Below are 18136 nucleotides of genomic sequence, written 5' to 3'. Positions count from 1 at the left end.
CTGATCCATTAACTCAGCCCCATTTTATGTATTTATATTCCTTGAGCTGTCATCACACATATTTAAAATACATTTTTTGCAAAAGAATTACTAAGAATAAAACAAATGGAAAATAGGCAAGAACAAATTGAAAAGTTTATTAACAAAACATTCACCAGAATACTAGTGCTTTAAGGTTGGGTTTGTTCACTCTTCCCCTCAAATATTTTCCTACCTTCTTTACTCCATGTTAAATTCCCTTCCACATGAAATCTCTCCCCCTTATTCCATTACCTCACCCGAAACCCTCTTCTTTCCCTTTGCTCTTCCTCCTACCACTTTCACTTATTCTCCCTTCTTCTCTCTTCTCCCATTCTACAGACTCCGTGTTGGCTGCTGACTCTAATTCAATTTAATTGAGAATCGTATTAGCCTTGATGGACCTGTAATGATAACTTCTGTTTACCTGTGGCTTTTATGCACCAAAAAATCATGGAACAATCCTAAAACATACTTCTAAGAGCCAATGATAAGCACATTCAGAGCATATTCAAAGGACTTTAATATATGCAATGAACAAATCATTAGAGCAAATTATAGCTATTTTAAAAGAGCTTAATCACTACAGAACAATCATTGCCTTGAGGTTTTCTCATCTATTTTTGTGATTTTTGATTTCAAAAAGACCCAATTTTTTGGCACAGGAAAATTGAAAAATGCTATCCATAAGTTCAATTGCATGTGTTCTTTAGATGAAATGTATCATATCTTATCTTTAGATCAAGGGCATCTAGTGTTCCTTCTCAGAATGAATATCCTTGTCTTCAGGTAAAGGATATCCAGTACTCCTCAGGGAGAATACCTAAGCCAGTTGTTTTTCAGCCAAAGAGCTGGCAAGCAAGGTAACTTCTGATTGCCTTAATTCCAAATGATTACCAGGCCTTTTCTGCCATCTTATGTATCAGTGCTATAGATCAGCAGGAAATATACCAGGTACTTAAATATGTTTATTATAAAATAATCTAATCATCCATTGGCCAATGAAAAGTAAATTCACATAATGTCCAATAACAAAAACAACTGATAAAAATAAAACAGGAAGAGAAATGATCAATGTAAATTAAAACAGAAGTTCCCATTCTAAGTGAGAGTTCAATCCATGAGGATAAATGGTATCAAGTATAAAAATCCAACTTAATTCTTTTCAAGCTAGAATTTTGGCCTGATCACCACCCTTGTCATGAACAGGCACATGATCAATAATAACCCACATTAAATTTGCAAGATGATGTTGTTGAGAGATACAATGAGGTACCATGGGAGCTGTCAATTTTTGTGTAGATATGTAACTCCGATATTCCATGAGCCAGGTTTTTACTGAGCTCATGTTATTTTTCTTTCATATAAAACTGACAAGGACACGTAATTATAGATATGACATAAGATGTTAATTTGAAATGTGTTTCAGTGGACAGCTACATTGTATCGCTGGATGAATGAGCTGCTGGGTTACTGTAGTAAATTCACACATCAGTTATGTCCAAATTGGCCTTGAGATATGGTAAAACATGTAAATTATACTCTAACCATAATTTCCTTCAAATTCCACCCCCTCATTTAATCAATATGAGGCTGTTCATTGAAAAGCCAGCATAATTTAAAATGTGCCAATGGTGGTAAATTAATTTCTCTAATTCCTGATGCAACCAGAGAGGATGGAAGAATGCAGTCTACTCTATCTGGAGTTGCTGAATGAGCATTTGATGTAAAAGCAAAGTGTCGTGACCAGAAAATAAAACTCTTTTGTAGACCTTCAGAATAACTTGTTTTGCATAGCCTCTACTGGTAAATAATTGAAACATATCTCCCACGTTGTTTAAATTCAGAAGTAGACAAAGTATTTTGAGCCAAAAAAGCTGGCTCAATTGTAAGGCATATATTAAGGAAGTATGATGATAACTATTACAATTGAGGAGAGTGTTATGATCAGATGGTTTTATAAATACAGTGTTATCAAACTCATCATCCGCACAACAAATCTGAATGTCCAAAAAAGAAACTTGTACTTTGTCCTGTAAAGTAACATGTATATTGGGATCACAGCAATTGATTTATTGAAAAAAAATGATAATTTTTCCTCTGACCCTGCCCAAATCATAAAGACCTCATTGATATTATGTTTCCATAATAAAGTAGAAGAACAAAATGGAGACGTCTTAATGAATTAATGTTCAAACTTATCCACATAAAATTTTGCGATGTTTGGGACCATCATGGCATCTATTGCTATGCCCTTTCGCTATAAATAGAAGAATCTATTGATCATGAAAAAATTATGAAATAAAGCAATTTCAGCAAGCCGATAAATATTCTCAAGAGGTAAACCTTTCACTGGAGAATTGATGAAAGCATGACATATTGTTTGTAATAACAACTCTGATTGTTTGCAAATAAACAACTCTGACCAAGTCTTAAATCACACAATAATATATTTATTATACTGAGTATAAGCAATGGTATACGCAGGAAGCAAAGGTATACTCACAACAATGTACATAGCACATCTATGGTCTGGAACATTTGCTTAATTTTTTCTTTTTGCAAGCTCTTTTTATATACATTTTCAATAAGCTAATTGATAACTACTATTTACTCCAAACCACAAGATTTCAGTTAACCTTGCTGCAAATACAGCTGTTCTTTGTTCCCGTTTGATCTTATCTTACTTCATATGTACAAACTTTCTTCACAGATACCCTTTTTCAGATCTGTTATCTTCACAGATACCCTTTCTCAGACCTGTCATCTTCTTATCTTATGCTCATCCTGTGACTTCACTTGTTGACGTTTCACCTGGATTCTGCTAATGTGTGTTTTGCTTTGCAAAACTAGGCCATAGTTCATATGTTGCTTTGCAGAACTAGGCCATAGTTCACCATAGCTTCTTCTTCTTTCTTCAGAGCCTTAATTCATTTTGAGGCCTCTGGTATTTTTTCCTTCAGGATATTCTACAATCCTCCCTTGAGCCAGATTGACTCTGGCTCACATTAGGTGTCTTCATTCTTCACACAGGGGAACAGCATAGAGACTAGGGTTTTCTTCTTTGTATCTGTGGACACCTCCCTAGGACCTCCCTTTTTTAACTGCTCTCACTTTCCGTTTCCCAGCTATCATCTGTACTGATTGTGGTTTGGACCATTCTAGTAGTTCTCAAGTTTATATTGCTATACGCTATCATATTGGTTACTGGTTTTGGTGTTGGCATCTTTGGTCGACAATATTGTAATACTGAACAAATACATGGAATACAAAAACATAACATTATGCCTAAAACTAGTAATCCAAGAAAAACTCCTACTATCCCCTTCAAATGACTAGATAAGTTAGAAAACCAGGAGGTTATGGAATCCCACCAAGTTACTGAGATTCCTCCCTCAAAATCGCTAACTTGAAGTCTAGCCAGTTCTTGTATCTTTTGCATTGCGTTGTAAACTATATGAGAGCGATTAACCACTACTGTACAACATTCAGAGCTATTAAGTACTGTACACAATCCGCCTTGGGCAGCCAATATATAGTCCAGACCATGTCGATTATATGTAGAAACAGTAGTTAATTCATCTACCGTGTCTTGAAGGGCTTTAAGGGCGATTTCTAATTCATGCGTGACTACATGGAGGACAGATTGTAGTCGCCGAATGGCCATTCCCAATTCAGCTGCAACTGCAGGTTGGGCAAATGGTAACCATGAGGTATAGCTTAATGCATCTAATCTAGTTTTAGTTAAAGGGTAGGTGGAATTAATATAATCCAATGAGAGTTGGATTGCTTGATCTTCAGGGACAGCTGAGGGAACACTCCTTCGGGAGCGGGTATGCATAGGGTGATTTAATGGAATAATTCGAGAAAAATAGTTAAATGTAACTAACACACAAAATTCATAGTATGTAGGGAGTTTGAGGAAAACTATTCCATCACACAACCAATAATGTCCAACATAAAGATTTGCAAAGTTTTGTATTACGGTATCATTGCTATTGTCATAAGGGCCATAAACAAAAGGAGATTTATATTTTCCTAATACACTACAAGGAACCAAAGATAAGTCATTTTCAGATGAACAGTTATTGTCTGCTATGTTGAAGAGGTCACACAGACGTGGACAGACAGTGTATGTAGAATTGAAAGTGCGTATGTATTGGGTGTCGGTGGCTACATGTACAATCTTGGACAGATTTGCTATACATGGGAGGCAACCTGGTGGAGGAGATGCAGTAATATGTGAAAATGTGCAATTACAGCTTATTACAATGTCAGTGAAAGGGGTGCTGGGTAAGATGGTTCCCTTACGAATAATCCATGTTGTATTGTATGTGGAGTAAGTATAGTTGCAAGGAATAGGGTTCGGGGAAGTAACATTACTAAGGCAAAGAAAACCATTTTTTGGTAAATCAGCTGTAAGTGGGGGAGGTTTGGCATTACCCAAATATTGTGTCCATGTTTGTCCTGCTAATGGATCTATGGTCATATTGTGTTGTCCATTATCTTTAAATCCTAAAATATGGTGTAATGGAACTGGAAAGGAAATGGCTGGGACATGTGAATGGGCTTTTTGATGTGGAGTACAGACGATACAATCAGTAACATCTGCTGGAAGAGTCTTTACTAATTCTTGTATTGTCTGTACCCACAAATTTGTTAATCCTGAAACAGGGGCCTGTTGGAGAGGGAAAGAAGTAACAAGTGGCCATGTATACGTTAGTACATATAAACAGGTTAGTAAACATAACATTTTCTTTTCCTGCAGTCGTCAGTCTACTTCAGAGAGAAAAGATAATGCAACAGTCCAATTATAGTATCGGATTAAATGTCCGTATATCCGACAAATGTACCCAAGTGGAATGTTCAGATAGTTTAGCAGCAGTATGGCTGAGGTCTGTGATAGTGAAAGGTCCAACGTATATCGGATCCTTCCAAGTCTTGTGGGTGTAATTCTTTCGTAGTACTTGATCACCTACGTTTTCCTTTAACTGCTTCAATCATATCAGTGTAATCAATGTGCCATTCCAAACCTGGTCCCTGGGGGATAGGCAAGTTCCCAGGACTCACAGCTGGGCCTCGACGAGCTATATGAGTAGAACAGACTAAACAGTTATGAATTATCTGTACAGCTAAAGCATAAAGATTCTGGTTCCAATGATTACTTTGTATGCCTGCTAATAGTGCAGTGGCAGACAGATGCATGGTTGCATGCCATGCAAAGAAGTATCGCAACACTTCTGATGTTGTCAAACATTTTTTTCCATTAGGGTGGAGCCATTCTTTCCCTTTTTTATAACATCCAATTGTCACCCATTTCTGTAATTCCTCACCACTAGGTTGTTCATGGAGTATGTCAAGTGGCATGGGATATGGAGTATGCATTAATTCTGAGCTAAACCGTGTTTGCATAGTCATTAGTTTCACAGTAAGCACTTCTGTAGCAGCTTTATCTGCTAGGTCATTTCCTTGTGCCTCAAAACTCATATGTCCAGTATGTGCTGGCGTCCATACTATAGCAGTTTGTTGGGATTTTAAAGGTGAGAATTAATCCAAATTGAGTAAGTAAGTCTCGTCCTAGTAAATTTACAGGGCAATGTTCAGCAATTAAGAATTTAACTGAAGCTTCTCTTTTACCTTGTGTAGTGTTAATTACTACTGGGGTTAATTCAGTTAAATGTTTTTTACTGGGCTTGCCATCAAAGCCAATAGTGGTGTTTGTTTCAATGGATCTTTTTACAGCGCTTGGTTTAACACAAATAACAGATGATGTAGCGCCTGTATCAATCAAAAATTGCATTGGAACCTGCTGAGGACCTACTAATAATTGAATAAATGGCTCTGAATTATGTAAGAATACAGTATCTCCCTGGATCATTCCTCTATTCCCTGCAGTCTGTCAATAATTACCTTGGTCCCACACAGGGAATTGTGAGGGCTGTTGGCCAGCCTGTAACTGATCTGGTGCAGATAACGGCGGGGGTGTCTGCAATGTTTGGTTAAGCGGCGGCGGTGTCTGTAAAAATGTTTGTTGATCAGGGACTCCTGATCGCCTGCATTCAGTTGCATAGTGTCCAAATGACTGGCAATTCCAGCACTGCACATGAGCTCTTCTATCAGGGGACGGTCTATTCATTATCCCTTGTGCAAAACCTCTTCCTCCCCTTCCCCTTCTCATCCCTCGACCTCGGGGGATATAGGAGGGATATGCTCCCTGATATATTCCTTCATACGGGGTACGCGGAGGACCCTGTATCACATAACAATCCTGTATATCACTGCCTTGTAGGTTTACTGTATCCTGATTTCTTTGTGTTTTCATATTCTTTTTCTCTTCTAAGTCCGCTATCTGTAATGTCATTAATTTGCTAGCCATTTTCTGTTGCTCTTTATTAGAAGTTCTTATCATTTTGCAATGCACTGAGGCGAAATGCATTAAAGTGTTTCTCACCTCTGGCCATGTTTTTGTTGAAAGTGCCACAACATTATTCAAATTAGTCTGCATGTTTGCAGGCAAAGTAGCATAGAATAAATGTAAAAATACAGGGATGTTTGGCTGTATATCAGCATCCTGCCCAGTTTGTGCCTTATACATGTCCATACATTTTGTCAAGTGCATTGCAAAATCAGTTAAGCCATCCCATTTGGTTGCTGTGATGGCTGTAAAATCTATGCTAGTAGGATACAGGACATTTAAAGCATTTACCAAATCTATCCTATCTTGGCCTTGGAAAGGAATTCCGTCAGCAATATGGGTGATAAGCCTTGGACGTGCGCTTACTGCTGAGAGTTGTGGTAAACTAATGCTGCAAGCTGCACATAGCGCCTTAAAATCCCCTATGGCTAAATGTGTTCCGGCCGTATTAGTATCTATTGCCTCGAGCCAGAGCCTTGCTCCTTTATGTATACTAGGCAATTTTTGTATAATCGTACTAATATCTACTGGTGTATATGGTTTATAAGCTGCAATGGGTGGCTGTTGCCCATTATCTCTTAGGAAGATAGGAAATTCTTTCAATTCCACATTATCTTTCTTGTTTCTTACTCCCTTAAAGGGTGGCGAGTTTAAATCTTGTATACATTTTAACCATATGTCTAGACCTTTCTGAATATATTCCCAATCTTCTGACTCCGTACAATATTTGCCGATTAATTCCCTTATTTCTGCAAGCTGTGCTTCATTTACTGGCCCTTCCGGGTGGCAAGGAGTGTTTATATTTGCATTGCCTAATTCTGTCTTAACAGTGGTCCACCATGGAGCCCCATATGAACCTTCCTCATTCGTTTTAATCCTTTCTTTAATCATCTCTGGTGTCAAGGATGACCCTTGAGCCGTTTCTGTTGACCGACTCTGTGGGGTTTCTGATAACACATTAACCCGTAATTGCTGACAGTCCTTGCCATCGGCAGGTGTCAGGTGCACTAATCCCTTGATTTTAAAGTTATCTGTTCCAGGGAAAAGCTCAGCAGCTTCCCGTTCAAATTTAGCTGCTTGTTCTAAGTCCGGATATAAGGGTTTAGGCTTTTGTACAGGACCTTTCAACGGACCATAGCCTGCTGGTATAGGCATTAAAATTTCGTGATCACTGTCTTCCAGCAGGGGACATGTAGTCACATATGGGGGCGGATTTAGGGATTTTGATCCTATCTCACCTATAACCTTATTTTTCTTTTTTATTTCTTTATCAGCTGTATATAAGTCACCTGTCACTGAAAATAAATTCCAGACATGCAGGTGTTTCTTTAGACTATTTTTCTTTTTATTATCTTGTAGGAATGTTAACAATGGCAATAAATAACTAAGTTTCAAAGATCCTTCCATGGGCCAGGAAAGAAAGGAATCTTTAGCAGAGTATTTACCCCATTTGTCATTTGTTTTCTTAATAAGGTCTTTCTCAAATGGAAATAAATTAATTACATGCTGGACAGCCGTACATGTATCATCACTGTTAACATATAATGTACGTACCGTGTTAGGCTTTCCTAATTGTCCTTCTGGGACCCTTTTAGGGGTTGGGTGTGTGTTAACCATTTTAAACTGTCGTTTACTTAGGCTACGCACATATAACTGTATATAGTAACCAAAACAAAATAAGAACACAAAATATATACACGCTAATATCAACCCACACAGTAAATACAAGAAAAACAACAATTGCTGCAGCGTTAAAACCTCAGGCGCCTTTTCTCAAAACTATCACCACGATTTACACAGGACTCCTGGCTTTAATTACCGATCACTCCTGGACCAGTTGATCAAGCTGGGCCCTAGGGGATCACACCAGGAGAACGTAAATCTTCTACTCTTCCCAAGAAACAATCAGAGCTGCTTCCACAAACATGTGACGAATGCCCGCATTCTCCACCAATTGTTTGTAATAACAACTCTGATTGTTTGCAAATAAACAACTCTGACCAAGTCTTAAATCACACAATAATATATTTATTATACTGAGTATAAGCAATGGTATACGCAGGAAGCAAAGGTATACTCACAACAATGTACATAGCACATCTATGGTCTGGAACATTTGCTTAATTTTTTCTTTTTGCAAGCTCTTTTTATATACATTTTCAATAAGCTAATTGATAACTACTATTTACTCCAAACCACAAGATTTCAGTTAACCTTGCTGCAAATACAGCTGTTCTTTGTTCCCGTTTGATCTTATCTTACTTCATATGTACAAACTTTCTTCACAGATACCCTTTTTCAGATCTGTTATCTTCACAGATACCCTTTCTCAGACCTGTCATCTTCTTATCTTATGCTCATCCTGTGACTTCACTTGTTGACGTTTCACCTGGATTCTGCTAATGTGTGTTTTGCTTTGCAAAACTAGGCCATAGTTCATATGTTGCTTTGCAGAACTAGGCCATAGTTCACCATAGCTTCTTCTTCTTTCTTCAGAGCCTTAATTCATTTTGAGGCCTCTGGTATTTTTTCCTTCAGGATATTCTACAATATAAAATCAAGAGCGGCTGTCTGAGGAATTTTCTTGTACAATGCTTCAATGTCCATAATAACAAGAACTATTTCTTGACTTACTAAGAAATGGTTGCTAAGAATATCAATCACATGATTTGAGTCATGCACAAATGATTTCATTTTCAAAGTAAAGGGTTTTCACAAGGAGACTCTAATAAGGATTCATTCACAGAAACTATTGAGTGCCCAGTGAGCTATGTAAAGATTTATGGATTTTTTTAATAGGATATATAAGACCGGGCTTCTGGGGTGATCCACTTTCAGATAGATGTATTCCTTTTGTGTCGAAAAATATTTTTCTAATCTTCCTTCAAAAGATAAGAAATCATAATCAGAAATATTTTTTATAGAATCAGATGGCTTACCCTGTCTGGAAGGGTTCCCACAGCTACAGTAAGTATACATTTCTGCCTTAAATATCTGAGATCTAGCATAAAAGTTATTTTTATTTGCATTGTTTACTTTTTGAGGGGGTTGCTCAATTGTAAACACTGAAATGCACAATGTGTGGATTTCAGATTGTTTGTTAGCTGTACCAAAAGTAAGGGAGAAGAAACTTCACCTAATAAATGTTTGCTTTTTCTTGGGGTAGAGCTGATCAGTAACCAGAAAGACTTGTGTATTGCAGGAGGCTAGTGCCATTATCTTTGCAGGGTTATCTTATCCAGAAGGGCTACTAAAGCTAAGTATACATTTCTGCCTTAAATATCTGAGATCCTGCAAAAAAATTGTCTATTTTTTCATTGTTGTATGCCTTTTTGAGGGGCTTGCTCAACTGTAAACACTGAAGGGCATAACGTGTGGATTTTAGATTGTTAACTGTACCAAAACTAAGGAGAAAAAAATCTCACCTTAGTATACTGTGGATTAGACAAGATCCCAATAACTGCATATAGGGCAAAATTTGTTGTTGCTAATATTTTCAACTGTTTAAATCATTCCCTCCCTATCCCTCTATCTACCTTATCCAGGTCTTGCTCTTCTAGGATACATAAATTAATTGTTAACAAGGCACGTAGCAAATCTTTATCATATTAAAGGTTTTTAATTTCTACATTATCTCTTCATGGTTTGAAATCTCTTTATATTTTTCTTAGTTTCTTAGCATAGCAAGGATTCTTAAATCTCTATATAACGGTGTTTTTATTAAAGAGTTAAAGTAAAAAAAAAAAAAGGAGCTGGTATCTACAAGAGTTGTTTATTCCGTCCTACTCCTAGGATATTTTCTTCTTAAATAGTTCTTCTTAGGACCTAGGTGTTATATTAATCTCTTAACATAAATACTAAGGGCCGGATTTTCAAAGGGTTATGCGCGCTGGGCCTATTTTCAAAAGGCCCGGAGATGCACGTAAAGTCATGGGACGCATTAAGTCCCAGGGTTTTACTAAAGGGGAGGTCCAGGGGCGGGGCATGGGCAGGGCCAGAGGTTTCTGACACAGCGGCCATTTGCCACTGTGTCAGAGGATCGCGTGCCAGCAGGCTGCCAGTGCGCGCAACCTGCATCTGCCTCCAGGCAGGTGCAAAAGGTAAGATAATAAATTGGGGGGGAGGGTTAGAGTAGGGCTTGGGGGGGGGGGGAAGGTTAGGGGAAGGGGTGGGAAGGTCAGTTTAGGGGGAAGGGAAGTTCCCTCCCAGGCTGCTCCAATTTCAGAGTGGCCTCAGAGGGAACGGGGCAAGGCAGCTCGGCTCGGCACGTGCAAGGTGCACAATTGTGCATCCCCTTGCACGCGCCAACCCCCAATTTTATAACATGTGAACAGTGGGTTCTGGTAGAACAAGACCTGCTGAGACACCCAATTTCCTCAGCTACACAGCATCCTATATATATAAGCCTCTACTCCCTCAGAGGAGTCAGACATCTAGGATAGAGGAAACTAGAAATAAATGGATTACAGTGGGCTCTAGCAGAATAAGACCTGTTATAAAAAGATACCCATTCCCAGGGGTGGATCCATGATGACGACCGGCCCGGGGATTCACCACCCCGGCCGGCCCCAGAGATACCACGTGGTCTGCCGAGCATGACTCTGCCACAGTCGCGCTCAGCAGACCTCGTGATTAGAGCGATCGGCCCACCGGGAGATGCCCGATCCCCCGATAGGCCAATCCGCCCCTGCCCATTCCCCCTGTTATCCTTGCATAACACCTTTTCTGCATTGGAAAACAAAGAAGCTCCAACAGAAGAAGGTGAAGTGATGTCTGAGAGGGATGTAATATACCCAGATACTCTTAAACATTATAAAATGTCATAGAAGGACAATTCTTCTGCTGGGAGCCTCTCTCACCAGAAGAACTAATTTGGGAACTCATTTTGATTGGGACACAAAAGTTTAATCCCTTCCAGGATTCTCAGCTAGTAGAAATGCAAACCAGGTAGTCAAAGTAATAATAGAAGAAAGTAGGTGCTCTGATATCAATGTTATCATCCATCTGGGGAGAAATTACCTCACTAGAAATGATATACATACAGTACAGAAAAATGTTTGAAATCTTGGGAAGAAAATTAGACACATTGCAAAGACGGTTGTCTTTTCTGAAGTATTACCTGTTCATGGAAAGGGAAGGTAAAGACTATGTCATAGAGATAACTTCAATTCATGGCTCAAAAACTGGTGTAAAGAAACTGGTTTTGGTTACATTGGAAGCTAGGGCCATGTACGAAGCAGTAAAAGGTTATATGCTAAGGATAGCCTACATTTGTCTGTGACAGGAAAGAGGATGCTAAGTAAGATATTCAAATCAGACATTATTAGGCATTTAAACTAGAGGGTGGGGGTGGCAGGAGTTGGTAAATGAAATTGGCATGTCACCCCCAGCAATGCAAGAAGTGGGAGTTGAAAATAAAAAATTCAATCACCTCAAAAAAGGTGACAAGGGAGAAAAAGCAAGGGAGAAAAGAGGAGGAGAAGTCCATTAATGGCTATTAATCAAGTTTACTTAGGGAATAGCCACTACTATTGATTGCATCAGTAGCATGGGATCTTCTTAGTGTTTGAGTAATTGCTAGGTTCCTGTGGCCTGGTTTGGCCTCTGTTGGAAACAGGATGTTGGGCTTGATGGACCCTTGGTCTGACCCAGCAATGGCAAATTTTTATGTTCTTATGTTCTTAAAAATTTGAAAGCTCTGAACAAAAATGCTCATAGTCTGGTCAATAAAATCCCAGAGCTGCAGACCCCAATGCTGTTACAGAAACATGGTTCACTGAATCCCATGATTGGGATATACCCTTCTCGAGCTATAACTTGTTAAGGAAGGACAAATAGGACAGAAAAGGGCGAGGAGTAGCTCTTTATATCAAAAACAATATCCAAGCAACTGAAATACAAGGAACATGGGGTAAGAAAGAAACATTATGGGCCGCCCTAAAAAGAGAAGATGGCATTCCTATTTCCACTGGCTCAAATGGAAGAATCGGATAGAGATCTGATTGAAGCATCCAAAAGGTGAGAAATAAGGGTGAAGGGTTGCTCATTGGAGATTTTAATCTGTTGGATGTGTATTGGGTATCCCTTCTGCAGAATCTATAAGAAATAAATAGATAGTGGATGCTCTTTAAAGGGTTTTACTCAAACAAATGATAATGGTCCTCACGAGCGAGATGTGTTACTTGACTTAGTGCTCATGAATGGGAATAATGTCTCAAATATCTGAGAAGGTGCTTACCTGAGCACCAGTGATTAGAGATTTGAATCATGTGCCTGATCGTCTTAATGATCGGGTTCGGCTGGAGGGAGAAAAAAATCTGATCGCTGGAGATGTGAATCGGAATTGGTTCCGATTCACATCATTAATTTTGTTTTAGTGAGGCCCAACCCTTTAAAGTTGACCCCTTACCTTCCCCCCCCCCGAACCCCCCCAAAACTTTTTATGAGTACCTGGTGGTCCAGTGGGGGCACGGGGACCGATCTCCCGCTCTCGGGCCATCGGCGCCATTTTGACTACCACTCAAAAATGGCGCCGATGGCCCGATTAAAAAAAAACCCACCCGACCCTTTAAAGATGACCCCTTAGCTTCTCCCACCCTCCCGATCCCCCCAAAACATTTTTAAATTAACTGGTGGTCTAGTGGTGGTCCCAGGAGCGATCTCCCGTTCTCGGGCCGTCGGCTGCCACTCATAAAGATGGCGCCGATGGCCCTTTGCCCTTACCATGTGACAGGGTATCCGTGCCATTGGCCGGCCCCAGTCACATGGTAAAAGCACTGGCTGGCCGGCGCCATCCTTAAAAATGGCGCCGGCCATCCAGTGCTCCTACCATGTGACAGGGGCCAGCCAATGGCGCTAATACCCTGTCACATGGTAAGGGCAAAGGGCCATCGGCGCCATCTTTATGAGTGGCAGCCGACGGCCCGAGAACGGGAGATCGTTCCCAGGACCACCACTAGACCACCAGGTAATTAAAAAATGTTTTGGGGGGATCGGGAGGGTGGGAGAAGCTAAGGGGTCATCTTTAAAGGGTCGGGTGGGTTTTTTTTTTAATCGGGCCATCGGCGCCATTTTTGAGTAGCAGCCAAAATGGCGCCGATGGCCTGAGAGCGGGAGATCGGTCCCCGTGCCCCCACTTGTCCACTAGGTACTCGTAAAAAGTTTTGGGGGGGGTTCAGGGGGGGGGGTGGGGGAAGGTAAGGAATTAGTTGTATAGGGTCGGGGTGGGTTTAGGGGTTGTTTTGGTGTGCCGGTTTTCCAGTCCTCCCCCCAAATAACTCCCGTTAGTGGACACTAACGGGAGTAACGATTTTTTCATGATAAATCGTGAAAATTTCTATTGTATCGTGCACTGTACCGATTTTTGACGATTTAAAAAATATCGGATGATTTTTTTAAATCGTCAAAAAACGATTCACATCCCTACCAGTGATCATCAGATGGTATGGTTTCATATAGCATATAGGACACAGAGAAATCATATGAAGATCAGAGTTTTGAATTAGAAAATATGGACTTTGTCAAAATGGGGATGTACTTGGAGGAAGAACTAGAAGATTGGGAGAAAATGGTTGAGGTGGAACAACAGTGGGCAAAATTAAAAGAAGTGATTACAAAGGCAACAAATCTATATGTCAGAAAAAGAAACAAGGGAAAGAGGAAAAAGAATGTGAGATTATATTATGAGATTCATTAAACAGAGAGTTGCAGTAGTCAATGTGGCTTGTTATTAACATGTATATAATGGTAGCAGGGTTGTGTTTATCAAAGTAGTAGCACAATTAGCAAATCTGATGCAGGGGCATGAAGGAGGTCCTTACCTCCTATGAGATGTGAGTTTCTTTTGTAGGGATGTCATCAAGAAATTTACATTTTAATAAGCTGATTTGCTTACATTTACATATATTAATATTTTGCTCATGATAAAGGTATTTTTTTATACATTATCAGTAATGCTAAGAGAGCAATTCCTATAACCCATGGGAATCACTGAATCCCACGAAAAAGGGGGCGGGGTGAAGGGGGTGGGGATTGAAGTGAACTGCTAGAGGATCTAGGTGAACTGGAGAAGGACTGTTGGAACTGGTGAAGGTATCGATGAACTGGTGATTCCAAGTATGCAAAGTTAAGTATTTTCAAAACAGAATAAGTGCATTATAAAATACCTGCTTCTGCATTTAATGCTTGGTGCTTATTGATGCATCATCTTGATAAATTTATGCATAAAATATATGCATTTATAAAATGAGAGGAGAAAGTATGCATTTTCTTGCATTGGAAATATTCAGACATATTTAACAAACACATGTGCGTAATTTTGGAGAAGTCAAAGGCAGTATTGTCTGAACTGTGCAACCCTAGCTGTACAGTTTCTAACATACTAGCATTAATCTCTGCGTGTCCACTTATGAATGCAAATGCTGTACTGTGGAGAGATTTGAAACGTGACCTCATTGTGCTTAAATGCCCCCCCCCCCCCTTCCATATGTTGGATTCCTTAGTATGATTTTAATTATTGTTATTACTGCTGCAAACCTTACACATGTAAGGGGTACCTAAAAAGTAAAAACACTGATTACCACAGTCCTGGGGCCTGACTGTATATCCCAGAAGAACTTGAAAGCAGGCTGATGTAGTAGAGAACAGTAAGGGATTAGTAGTACTGCTCAACATTCCAAAAAGCTCAGAATTCATGGAAGGACCTGTTATCTAGGGAACCAAGATGGCTTGGGTCTATCAGCCCAGTGACATCATCACAGAAAAGAATATTGAAAATATTTTTTTCTAAAGAAAGGAACAGTTTAGAATGTCAGCAGTTGAAAGGCTGAGCCTAATGAGAGTGAAAGCTCTGATAAAGTGCTCTGCTGAAAAGACATCTAACAGTGACAAAACACTTTAAATATGGAAAGAACTTAAAACATCTATATATAATAAGAATGAATGTGTTGTATGAATGAATGCTAAATCAAACTGTATCCTGTAAAGGTAAGATGAGATCAGGAAAGGTTTAGTTAATGTTATGCTGCAAATTGGAGACATTTTGGCAGCTTATTGAAGCTAGTAGAGAAGCTGAAAGTACACGAGACAGAGAACAGCAAAAGTCATTGAATAAAATAGCAGATTTAATGCTGCCAGAACTGATGGAATATTGAGACAGTTCATAGATACTGCTATACGTTAATGCCACCCAGACACTGCCACCCTTCACAGTGTCTCCCACCAGTCAGCTACAAGAAGTAGTCAACTCTTTAACCCTGACCAATTTAGGCCTGGATTTATCAAAATGCAATTGTTGTTGTGCAATGTTTTCTCAACATAGCTGGATGGACTCTCTACCTGGGTAACATCAAGCTAGTTTGAGAGAACATTGCACAAATCTCATCTTTGTGTGAGTTTTCTCGCTCTGAAGGACATCAAATCTTCACAAGAGAGCATTGTTCTATCCATACGTCTCACATTGAATGCCAAAGTGGCCCCTAACCCTTACACTAATACCAAAATCTCACCTCGAGTGACTAGGTGGGCCTCATATAGAGGTATAAATACCTACCTATTATGAGGGTATTATGGCTAGTCTCTCTCTCTATTTCTCTCTCTCTCTCTCTCTCTTTCTTACTCTTGGAACTACCAAAAAGTCCCATTACACAAATAAAAAAAGGTGCAGTTAAAGCCATGCCCACTTGGCCAAAAACTCCTCTCCTTTTTCTAATTTGCATCGCACTATGCGTTATGACATTTTTACATGCGTTAAAGGCGTTTTTTTCCATGCAAAAACACCTTAATGCATGCGAAAACACCATATAGCAGTTTGATAATGACCTTCTTAGTTTGTTACAAAACATAACAAATAGATAAAATTTACAGTGTTCAAATATGGAGTGAGAATGAACAACATGATTTTTTTTTCAGTTCTATCCTTTTATCTTGTGCTAAATAATTATCATTTGTTTTGATTAGTTTACAATAAGCCATCAGAGAAACACTGAGGGAACTGACATACTGCAGAAGATTTGCCAGAATAGGGAGTTAGACTCTCTTTTTGAGTTGCTTAAAGGTCAGGTAGGTAGGAAGAAGAAATGGAGAAGAAGAAAGAAGAAGGACATAAAAACATAAGAAATTACCATACTGGGTCAGACCAAGGATACATAAAGCCCAGCATCCTGTTTACAACAGATGCCTATCCAGCCTACAAGTACTTGGCAAGAGTCCAAACACTAAGTAGATCCCATGCTACTGATGCCAGTAATAGCAGTGGCTATTCTCTATGTCAGCTTGATTAATAGACTTCTCCTTCAAGAACTTATCCAAACCATTTTTAAACCCAGCTGCACTAACTGCACTAACCACATCCTCTGACAACAAATTCCAGGGCTTAATTGTGCATTGAGTGAAAAATAATGTTCTGCTATTAGTTTTAAATGTGCTACTTGCTAACATCATAGAGTGTCCTCTAGTCCTTCTGTTATCCAAAAGAGTAAATAACCAATTCACATTTACCCATAATAATTGAATAACCATTCAATTTAAGAAAAAATTAAAAACGTATCTGTTCAACAAAGCATTTAACATTCAGTAACAAAACCTGTTTAAAGAGGTACTTAGACCCTAATGTAATTAAATGTAATGTAGTTGTTATTATGTGTGTACCAATTTTTTATGAATGTTGTTTTTGTAAACCGCCTAGACGGGCAGGTACCTGCCTTATTTGTGCGGTATATAAGAATTTTTAAATTAAATTAATTAAATTACCCGTTCCAAACCTCTCATGATTTTAAAGACTCTATCATATCTCCCCTCAGCCATCTCTTCTCCAAGCTGAACAGCTCTGATCTCTTTTGCCTTTACTCATAGGGGAGCTGTTCCAACCCCTTTATCATTTTGGTTGCTTTTCCCTATACCTTCTCCACCTCCCGGCTTCGACGTCCGCTGAGGGCCTCCCCTCAGTGCATTATCATCATCTTATAGCCAGCTCAATTGTCCACAATCATAACAGTTTGCAAGGCCATGGACCCGGTGGACCTTGCCGGCCTTTAGGCCATTCCTGGTATTGCCCAGTGGCTACAGCAGCAGCAACACTGCTTGGATGTCCTGACAGCAACAGTAGACAGACTGGCAAACCGGTTGGCCTCCACTCCCCTGGTAGCGCCTCCTGCTCCAGTCCCGGTTCCAAGTCCCGGAACTGTAGCTTCTACGCTGCTACCAGCTCCTCCTCAATATTCAGGTGAAGCTAAGCAATGCTGTGGGTTCCTTAACCAATGCTACATATGATTTACACTACGGCCTACACAGTTCCCATCGGACCTGGTGAAGACCAGCTATATTGTATCCATGTTGGATGGGAGGGCTCTGTCTTGGGCCTCCTCATTATGGGAATGCAATGATCCAATTCTAGGAAACTTACAACAGTTTGTGTCCTCATTCAAACAAGTGTTTGATGAGCCAGCTCATAAATCCACAGCGGCTGCCGAATTGCTGCGCCTACGCCAGGGCTCTCTTCCTCTGGCCGAATATGCGGTCGAATTCCAGATGTTGGCAACTGAGTTGGACTAGAGGGAGGACAGTCTTCACAGTATCTTCTTGGAAGGATTGTCCTCGTGCATTAAAGATGAGCTAGCAGCAAGGGACCTTCCTGATGACCTTGACAGCATAATAGATCTGGCAGGAAGAGTCAACTGCCGGCTCCAACAACGATATCGAGAAGGG

This window comes from Rhinatrema bivittatum, chromosome 1, assembly GCF_901001135.1.
Source record: "Rhinatrema bivittatum chromosome 1, aRhiBiv1.1, whole genome shotgun sequence".
Classification (NCBI taxonomy): Eukaryota; Metazoa; Chordata; class Amphibia; order Gymnophiona; family Rhinatrematidae; genus Rhinatrema; species Rhinatrema bivittatum.
Note: the sequence above shows the minus strand (reverse complement) of the source record.